Consider the following 11,257-nt stretch of genomic DNA (forward strand, 5'->3'; position numbering starts at 1 on the left):
AAAACCCAGCCACGAAGCATAACCATTCTTGGAGGGAGTGGTGGCCTCCCCTGCTGGGACTGCTGTTCCACCAAAGGTCAGGGCCTATGTGTGCCAGGAAAACCCCTTTTCTTTCGGGGTATTTCACGGGATTCACCTTCCCTGAGAGGAGTCAGTCTCTAAACCATGGATTGGATGGGGACAGGAGAGGGAGAGAGAAGAGAGAGACCTTTGTATGTAGTAAAGCTTACACAGTGGGAGGCTACCATTCACTCACCAGATTTCCTGAGTGGATGCTCTGCAGAGTAGAGGGAGGGAGAGAGAGTACCTTCTCCTTACCAATGATACCCACCCCCCACCCTGGAGTCCAGTCTCTCCTGTCCTTGGGAAGGGAGAAAGTAGGAAGGAAGGAGGGAATGAAGGAAGGAAGGAAGAAAGGAAGGAAGGAAGGAAGGAAGGAGGGAAACAAAACAAAATGCTCAGTAAAGACACTAAGTGTACAAGAATGCTCAGATGCTTTTTATATGGACAATTCAATCTACTGTGATGGACAACTTCTGATTTATTTCAAAATCCTCAAAGAGAAAATATCTTTCTATTTACTCATCCCATAAAAGTACTAGGCTTGGGGAAACTGGGCTATACACACTTTTCCAGACTTCGGAGCACTATTTCCTGTATCAAATAATAAGAATGTGTGTAATACTGATAAATTATGAGAGCTAACATGTTTGTAACATTTTATGTTTCTATTCACATATATTACATTTTTTACTATAAAAATATTTTTAGGGATACTTCATTGGTCATACTTTCAAACAGTGAAACCAAAGTCTCCAAAGCTCAGCCTCTGCCAGCACCATATCCAGGCCTTAATGACCCAGCTCATAGTGTTTTCACTGTCATATTCATTCCTCTTTGAATACGGCTCCTTTTTTAATTTTTCCAAAAATAAACAGGCACAGTTCCTTTAAAATCAATTCTATGCATATCTGAAGAAAATTGATCCTGTTATGACTTTCCCAAAGATGCACATGGAGAAGTATCCCAATCTGGAAGGGACCCTCAGAGAAACACAGCCAGATGTTTCCTCTGGTCTCTGGGACTTGGCTTTCTAATTAGAAAGGCACTATAAGGACAGAGATGCTTTAATTACCATATCCTGCAGCACCCAAATACAAAGTGCCAGAGCAGTGAATAGGAGTTTTCCTCTTGGGAAAGAATGGGTGTTTTAGTTTCCTTGGCTGTTCAAGCAAATGCCATGCAGTGGGTTGGTTTAAACAATGGGAATTTATTTGAACCCCATTTTGAGGCTAAGAAAAAGTCCAGATCAAGCCCTCATAGAGATGAGGGTTTCTTTTGGAAGACTGGCATCTGCGGCTGGCTGCCAGTGGATGATCCTTGGCTCCTCTGTCACATAGCAGTGCACATGGTAGCCTCTTCTGGCCTCTCCTTTCTCTTTCAGTTTCTGTTGAATTTCAGCCTTGTGCGTCCTTGGCTTTCTGTCTATTTGTCTGAGGTTCATTGTGCTTATAAAGGACTCCAGTTATAGGACTAAGACCCAGACTGGGAATCAGTGTTCTCCAAACCAGACTGGGAATCAGTGTTCTCTGGTTTACCATGTGTGCCGGTTTGAAAGGATGTATGCACCCTAGAAAAGCCATGTTTTTAATCCTAATTCCATTTTGTAAAGGCAGCCATTTCTTCTAATCCCTAATCAGTACCATATGTGTGAAACTTTAATTAAATCATTTCCCTGGAGATGTGACTCAATCAAGAGTGGTTGTTAAACTGAATTAGGTGGAGGAGTGTCTCCACCCATTCTAGGTGGGTCTTGATTACTTTACTGGAATCCTGTAAAAGACAGAATCAGAGAGAGCAGAGAAGACTGACAGAGCCACAAGAAAGCCTCAACAGAGAATACCACAGAACCACCACCAGCCTGGAACTTGTATAGATGAAGAAGGAAAATGCCTCCCGGGGAGCTGGAGCGGCAGCTAGCAGATGACTCCATGTTTATCATGTGCCCTTCCAGCTGAGACAGAAACCCTGACCATGTTTGCTATGTGCCTTTCCACTTGAGAGAGAAACCTTGAACTTCATCGGCCTTCGTGAACCAAGGTATCTTTCCCTGGATGCCTTGATTTGGACATTTCTATAGACTTGCTTTAATTGGGACATCTCCACAGCTTAAAAACTATTAAATTGTAACTTATTAAATTCCACTTTTTAAAAGCCATTCTGTTTCTGATACATTGTATTCTGGCAGGTAGCAAACTAGAACACCATGACATTTCAGAGCCAGATATTCAGATGGTATTTGTACATTTGTCTTGGCATTAAAGACCATCAGATGATTGTGACCAGAGAAAAGTGGAAAGGACAGGAAATCAGATGGAAAAATGCCTTTGCACAATGTAGGTATTTGGGCAACAGATTGTGAGAAGAGTTATTAGTGCAGATGAGCCAAAGTGGAAAGGAGGTAACTGGGAATTGTCATTTTATGACTGCAAGTCACAACACATTTATGAAAGTGCATGCACTTCATAAAAAGATACGTGTATTTCACCATGGAAATACCACCCCTGGAGGACATTTCTCAAAGCCAATGAATGTAGGTCATTCAACTTGCAAATGATGATCATCTGTGAAAAACGATGTCCTAAATTAGAAATGATGTCCTAACTAGAAGAATCTGATATAGGACACATATATATCAGTACAGAGGAAAACACATTTTGTTGTCCAAACAAAATAATAATTTATCTTAATAAGTTGAAAGGCTCCTTTTTTAGATAACCATTATTTTATACCCTCATCTTAGTTTAAAAAGGATTTGAAATTGGGAAAATTGTCATAAAATCTTGGGAAATATAAAAGTAAGTATAGGAAAAGTAAGGTACAGCCAGAAAGAGGTAAATTAGTTCTATAAATTATCCCACTAAGGTTCTGGACAGTTGGTTAGAGATGAGAATAAAAACTGGATTTAGAGTTTCCTAGCAGTTAATGTGAAAGGGAAACATTTTCATTGATATGATTCTCATGGTTCTTAAAACCCAAAGGAATCAGATACTTAAAAGACACAAAGACGTCCAGCTTCAAGATCCAAAAAACAATTCTCTGATCATTCAAGTAAGGAGGACACCATGTGAACAAATTATGTCCTAGGCTTAGCAAAAGTTATATCCTCCCCTTTGTCCAATAATTTCATCAAGTATAAAATGCAAAGAATCCCATGACCATAGGTTAATAATGGCGGTGTGTCATAACTCTTTGGGGCAAACCCACAGAGACATTTGGTGTATGTGCTTAGCTGAGGAGCTAGGGGGTGAAGTTACCATTTGTGGGATTATGACTGAAAACCTCTAAGACAGAATCCCATGTAGGCAGACTGATAGAGCAGTGCCAGTTGGCCTCAGATAGCTGGCCCCCTACCATTCTGTTGGGGACAGCTTCACCAAGGCAGAGGGTCCCCAAACCCAAGGCTTGCAGTGTATGAACATGCATTGGTGGTGGTGGATTGGGGTGGGGTTGGGTAGGACTACCATTTTATATGGGGCTGAAAATCTAAGTTGATACTTGGTGGCTGCACCAAAGATACTATCCTAGTTTCTTTAATGCCCTATTTTTTGCTTTGCCTTTGGTTATTTTTGGGTTTCTGTGTCTGTAAACATTCAGTAAAGCAACATTTATATTCTGTAGATGGTTTCAACTTTATTCTCAGCAGAATTAATACCCCTCATTGAATTCCCATGTCTTCAAAGCTTTGAGAAATTGGAATTGACTGTGAGATAGCTAGGAATATTTCAGTTTAAATTTCAAACCCTAATAAAACATGAGTTTTTCTCAGTGAAATTTCAAATACTTAATAATAGTTTGAAATTCTTTAAAATCCATGGACTTGTTTATATATTAAATGCTCTTTGAGATCCCTGCTCTTCTTTAGAGTAAGGAAGGTAGAGTAGATAGTTCTCTATTTTCCTGACTTGAGCTATGGCAATAGCCTATTAATTATTTATCTTCATCCTCTTTTCCATCCATTCTTTACTGGGAACCATGTCAAGATAATTTTTCCTGAGGTTGGCTTAGTTCATCTCACAGCCCTGCTTGCAACATCAGAATGTCTTATTTTCCTTTAAAAAAAAGGCCTTTAAATTCTTACCTTCACTCTGCTCCACTCTTTCTCAACACAATGCTATTATGCACACTGCTCCCAATATCTACCCCCTCTGTGACTTTCCACAGCACCCTTGGTGACCTAAGATTCCAGGATTATAGAGAAAAGAATAGTCTTGGCAGGATATGTTGATCTAATGATAGCCAGAATTTCTTCTGGGAGTCAAATATACAAAGTTTGACTAAAAGAAACAGCGTTCATAATTCATTTATTAATTCCAAATTACAATATCTTCTCCAGTCTCATAATTTGATAACTCCCTCCCTCTGATGACATTGGAGTCCACATTGTAAAGAACAGAATTTGATTGAAATCCAAGAAGGCAACTTACTGTATTTTTCTTATCTTTTGCTCCCTCCTCCCATATGTTATAGACCACAGTTACACCACCCAGCCTTGTCTTGTGGCATATATCAAATTTGTAAGTTATATAGATAGTAGATAAAAACCTACTGAAAACATGTGTTATTCAACTGCTGTGCCCCTTAAATCACAGAACATGCAACCAGTCACAGAGGCAAATTCCTTTAGACCTTTTCCTAGAGACAAATATTATCTGTTACAAGGCTTTTAATCATGAGGACAATTGTGTAAACTAAGCCACTTGATCCTGAACCTTCCTAGTTTGAATGCAAGGAAAGAGAAGGTATGGTGGTTATATACTTATAGTCTTTAAATTGTGAGCCTAGCATATTTCACTTCATTTTTTTAAGCATCCCACTTGACACCATGTCCATAATTCGTCAAGGCATAACACTATTGTCACCTCTGTATGAACTCCCTTCTAGATTCAGCTGAGAGCTCAAAACCAGAAAACCAGCTGGGTCTGCATTGACAAATGTGATCTACCTGTCCCAAAGTGATACTCAGCATAACACAATATGTAGTGAATGAAATGGAGCTAGGCCCCAAAAGCCTGGAGAAACCAAAATATTATAACAAATTTTGGCCAAATTTTGGTGAAAAGTGTACCTGAGACCAACTGACTGTAATTACTGTGAGAAAACATGGCCCCAGGTGAGCCATCCCCTGAGGTACTGTGCCCCTTTTTTGTGTGGCTACAGAGTCACCCATTGCTGGAGATGGGGTAATAACCTTAACTATCTCTGAATTCTCTCATGATTTAAATCTCATGGAACTTTATTGGAATTTAAGGGACTGTAGTATTTGCTATCTTCTGCCTTGGAGTAGATACAATTTGTACCATCTCAGCCCTAAATCATTGCCACTTACTCAAGCACAGAGACTAGGCCTCACCATTTTTGCCTCTACAAGAATTAGATGTGCTTTTTCACAACGGGTTTGCCGCCAGAACACAGGTGTCGTGAAAGCCATCACTACATCTTAAGCCAAAATGGGAAAGGAATAGACTCATATCAACATTGTCGTTATTGGACACGTAGATTCGGGCAAGTCCACCACAACTGGCCATCTGATCTACAAATGTGGTGGAATCGACAAAAGAACCATTGAAAAATTTGAAAAGGAGGCTGCTGAGATGGGAAAGGGGTCCTTCAAGTATGCCTGGGTCTTGGATAAACTAAAAGCTGAACGTGAGCGTGGTATCACCATTGATATTTCCCTGTGGAAGTTTGAGACCAGCAAGTACTATGTGACCATCATTGATGCCCCAGGACACAGAGACTTTATTAAAAACATGATTACAGGCACATCTCAGGCTGACTGTGCTGTCCTGATTGTTGCTGCTGGTGTTGGTGAATTTGAAGCTGGTATATCTAAGAATGGGCAGACACGAGAGCATGCCCTTCTGGCTTACGATCTGGGTGTGAAACAACTAATAGTTGGTGTTAACAAAATGGATTCCACTGAACCACCTTACAGTCAGAAGAGATACGAGGAAATTGTTAAAGAAGTCAGCACCTACATTAAGAAAATTGGCTGCAACCCTGACACAGTAGCATTTGTGCCAATTTTTGGTTGGAATAGTGACAACATGCTGGAGCCAAGTGCTAATATGCCTTGGTTCAAGGGACAGAAAGTCACCCGTAAGGATGGCAATGCCAGTGGAACCACGCTGCTTGAAGCTCTGGATTGCATCCTGCCACCCACTCGTCCAACTGACAAGCCCTTGCGTCTGCCTCTTCAGGATGTCTACAAAATTGGTGGTATTGGTACTGTGCCTGTGGGCCGAGTGGAGACGGGTGTTCTCAAACCAGGCATGGTGGTCACCTTTGCTCCAGTAAACGTTACAACTGAAGTCAAGTCTGTTGAAATGCACCATGAAGCTTTGAGTGAAGCTCTTCCTGGGGACAATGTGGGCTTCAATGTCAAGAACATGTCTGTAAAAGATGTTCGTCGTGGCAATGTGGCTGGTGACAGCAAAAATGACCCACCAATGGAAGCAGCTGGCTTCACTGCTCAGGTGATTATCCTGAACCATCCAGGTCAAATCAGTGCTGGCTATGCACCTGTGCTGGATTGTCACACAGCTCATATTGCTTGCAAGTTTGCCGAGCTGAAGGAGAAGATTGATCGCCGTTCTGGCAAGAAGTTGGAAGATGGTCCCAAATTCCTCAAGTCTGGTGATGCTGCCATCGTTGATATGGTTCCTGGCAAGCCCATGTGTGTTGAGAGTTTCTCTGACTATCCTCCTCTGGGTCGTTTTGCTGTTCGTGATATGAGACAGACAGTTGCTGTGGGTGTGATCAAGGCAGTGGACAAGAAGGCTGCTGGAGCTGGCAAGGTCACCAAGTCTGCCCAGAAAGCTCAGAAAGCTAAATGAATATTACCCATAACACCTGCCACCCCAGTCTTAATCAGTGGTGGAAGAATGGTCTCAGAACTGTTTGTCTCAATTGGCCATTTAAGTTTAATAGTAAAAGACTGGTTAATGATAACAACGCATCATAAAACCTTCAGAAGGAAAGGAATGTTTTGTGGACCATTTGTTTTCGTGTGGCAGTTTTAAGTTATTAGTTTTTAAAATCAGTACTTTTTAAATGGAAACAACGACCAAAAATCTGTCACAGAATTTTGAGACCCATTAAAACAAAGTTTAATGAGAAAAAAAAAAAAGAATTAGATGTAGTGCTCTGTATTTGAGAGATGCTTGTAAAGTTTATTGAATTGAATTCGGGTGATGAAGGTCTAGAACTAGGAATTGTTAGGAGTTAAAATTTCAAATAACTGCTTAGAAAAACTTGATGATCTTGTCAGATTAGATGTTTGATGAGAACAATGGGAAAGTTCCATGCTGAGCCCAAAATTTCAAGTTAGAGAGTTCAGAGAATAGTAATGCCTGAAATTTGATATTTCATGAGATGGCATTAGCAAGCTCACCATTCGACACTTTTTTATCTGAATCTCACATGCAATTATTAGGCATGAGACTTGGGTGATGACAATGAAATCTCAACTCTAAGACACTATTATAAACATATTTTGCTTCACATTGATTAAGCATGAAAGAAAGTAATTTATACAATATTTAAAAGAAATACAAAAAAAGTCCCTGTCACAACATCCTTAACTTTCATATCAACTAGAACTGGCTTCACTGCTTTTAGTTTCAGAAGCGAAAGTTAGGTGTGGGTGGTTCTATCTAACTTTCCTTGTGAAATAGTTATCAATTGCTGCATAACAAGTAACCCCTCTCCCCCCCAAAAAAGTAGTTTAGACATGGTTATTTCACAGCTTCTGCATTTCAAAAATACAGATATCGTTTAGCTACCACTCCAACTCAGAGTCTTTTACAAGACTGCAATCAAGGGACTGCAGTCTCATCTATAAGCTTGAATGAGGAAGGATTCACCTCCAGGCTCACTCATGCAGTTATTGTCAGATGCAGTTCCTTTGAGGTTGTAGAACTGATAGGCTCAGTTCCTTGCCAGGTGGGCTTCTCCATAGGGAGACTCAAAACATAGCAGTTTATTTCCTTAAGAGCGAGCAAGCGCGAGTGTGAGAAAAGGATAAAGATTTCTCAAGAGAGCAGCCATAGTCTTTTTGTAACTTAATCTCAGAAGTGACATGCCACAGCTTTTTCTGTATTCTGTGCTAACAGCGAGTCACAAGGTCCAGCTCACACCCCAGAGGAGGGGATTGCACAAGGGCACGAATACTTAGAAACAAGGACCAGTAAGATCCACCTTAGAAGCTGCCTGCCACAATCTACTCTCAAGTCTCTCTGATTCACATCCTTTCCATATGCAAAATATGTTCATCTCTTTCCATTACAGCAACAATTTAAATTCCAGAATCTCACCATCTAAATCTGTTCCAGGTCTCAACCTGTAGATCTGTGAAACTAAAGAGACAAGTTATCTATCCCACACACACCCAATTTCAGTAGTGGGACAGGCACAGAATAACCTGTATAGACACTCATATTTAAAATCTGTTTTCTAGAATGCTATGGTAAAAAACAAGTCGATTTGATAATTTTAATATCATCTTATAATTTATAAATAATTGATATTACTCTCAGATTTACCTAACTTGCCAAGCTCGGATTTTTAAATTTATTTTTAAGTTTTTTCAAGCTGAGATTTTTAAAAAATATTTTTATTGTAAAAAACAAACAAACATAAAACATTCTTTACATACAAACATTCTATACATGGTGTACAATCAATGGCTCCTAATATCACATAGCTGTGTATTCATCACGATGATTATTTTTTTGAACATTTGCATCTCTCCAGCAAAAGAAATAAAAAAAAGAAAAACTCATATATTTCATACCCTTTACCCCTCCTTCTCATTGCCTATTAGCACTTCAATCTACTCAATTTATTTTAACCTTGGTTCCCCCTATTATTTGTTTATTTTTGTCTATATTTTTTACTCATCTGTCCACACCGAATATAAAAGGAGAATCAGATGCAAGGTTTTCACAATCACACAATCACAATGCAAAACCTGTATCATTATACGATCATCTTCAAGAAACAGGGCTACTGAAACATAGCTCTATAGCTTCAGGTATTTCCCTCTAGCCACTCTAATACACCATAAACTAAAAAGGGGATATCTGTATAATGCATAAGAATAACCTCCAGGATAACCTCTAGAATCTGTTTGAAATCTCTCAGCCACTGACAGATTTCATTTTATCTCATTTCTGTCTTCCCCTTTTGGTCAAGAAGGTTTTCTCAATCCCTTGATATCGAGTCCCAGCTCATCTCAGGATTTCTGTCTCACATTGCCAGGGAGGTTTACGCCCCTGGGAGTCATGTACCACATAGAGAGGGGGATGGCAGTGAGTTTGCTTGCTTTGTTGGCTGAGAGAAGCCACAAAAGAGGTTCTCTGGGGGTGACTCTTACGCATAATTTTAAGTAAGCTCAGCCTATCCTTTGCAGGGATACGTTTCACTGGGGCAAACCCCAAGATTGAGGGCTTGGCCTATTGATTTGGTTGTCCCACTTAAGCTCAGATTTTTAAATGTTCATTTAAGCCATTTGTGATCAATACAAATTGACTAATTACAGATTCTGTATATCCACCCCAAGACTTAAGAGAATTCAAATAACTGGTGGATGATGTGAAAATAAACTTTTCCTGAATATCAGTTATGAGATACTCCATCTATGGGCCACATTGGGACTGACATCACAGGTATGTGATTTACTCTCTGACCTTTCAGAACATTGAACTGAACACCGACACCAAAGATGAGCAACCTGTTTAATCTCTAGGCAACAGCTTACATAACGCCCGAAAGATTCTACTTCAAGTAAATTTATTTTGGTACAGAATTATGTCTTTAAGCATCACTAGGCATTTTGTAAAAAAGTGTTATCTGACCAGTGAATTTCCAGGTACGAACAATTTAGCATAAAGCACTTCCTCTCCTAGTAAAGCACTGAGAAAATGCATCACAGATCAGGCATAGTTTGATGGAAAAAACATAAGGAGAGAATTACTGATGGTAGATCTGGGCTAAGAACACACAAAGGTGAAGGTGATGGCCTGGTTCCATATAGCTGATGCCTTCTTCTTCCAAAGTCCCATTGTTTTCCATCTATTGTAAGGTCAGTACCAACATTCATATTACATGGGCGCTTGCTCCTTTAATGACTTGTAAGGACACTTTCAACTCAAAGAGTTGAATTCATTCCCTGCTAATCATCCTCATTGATGGACAGATGCATACGAGCCTGCATCACTCTTTAAAAGAGAGTAGAAGTTTAACTTTTAAAATACAAGTTTTTTCTTAACGTGAACCCTCCTTTTTCTATGCCAAGCACTTACTTTTGCTCCAATATAATTCTTTAGTGCAACACAATAGAGTCAAGCCACAGCTGGCAGAGAAAGATATTCACTGTGCAGTGCAGTACCTAATGGAAATATTTACAAGTTGTTGTAACGTTAAAGACAAAACTCCTAGAATTCATTTGAGAAGTTTCCATCATCATGAGCTGGGAGGACATTATTCATGAAGAGTGTCCCAGGTTGCTTGCAACTAGCCTGGGAGCCCCCACTTCTGTGCAGCTCCAAGACTTAGACTGAAATAAGTCACACACATGGTGCTCCCCTTTTTGCAAGCATTGAAGTTCCATCAGTGGTAACACAGAAGTCCCTCATCTGATAAAATTCAGATTGAAATATTTTACGGCAGAAGCAGTTAAGAATAAATACACATAAAGCACAAGGAAACAAAGATTAAAATAACAATATGAAAAATATATAGCAGATATTTTCTAATAAAAAGAAAGCCACTGTTGTGATAGCAGTATAAAAAAGTAAACTGTAAAATAAAGAGCATAATTAGGGGTAAATAAGTTCAATATGTGACAAACAAGTTCATAAGAAAGTGACAACAATTTTAAGGTAGTATACAATTTATACCTAAAACGTAAAATCAAATATTTATAGATGGTCAGAATTACAAGAATAAATCAGTAATTATACCGTGGGAATGATCATCTATTTGACTAATGAACCACTATTTAACCTTGCAATAAGTATTTGGAAAGTACAAACTCTTCTCACACCCCCATTGAAAATTTATAAAAATTGACTGTGTTAAAGAGATGCAACAATTTTAAAAAGATATAATATACATTGTTCTCAAACTGTCCTACAAACACAGTGCAATATGATTAGAAAGCAAAGCCAGAAACTTAAGGAAGATCATATGA

The 11,257-nt window shown here is 39.3% G+C and overlaps 1 pseudogene; it reads left to right on the forward strand.

The window, feature by feature from the left end:
- Positions 1-5,456: 5,456 nt before the first annotated feature.
- On the forward strand, positions 5,457-7,019 carry LOC143652399 (elongation factor 1-alpha 1 pseudogene; annotated as a pseudogene).
- The last annotated feature ends 4,238 nt before the right edge of the window (positions 7,020-11,257 follow it).

Source organism: Tamandua tetradactyla, chromosome 12 (assembly GCF_023851605.1).
Source record: "Tamandua tetradactyla isolate mTamTet1 chromosome 12, mTamTet1.pri, whole genome shotgun sequence".
In the NCBI taxonomy this organism is placed as follows: domain Eukaryota; kingdom Metazoa; phylum Chordata; class Mammalia; order Pilosa; family Myrmecophagidae; genus Tamandua; species Tamandua tetradactyla.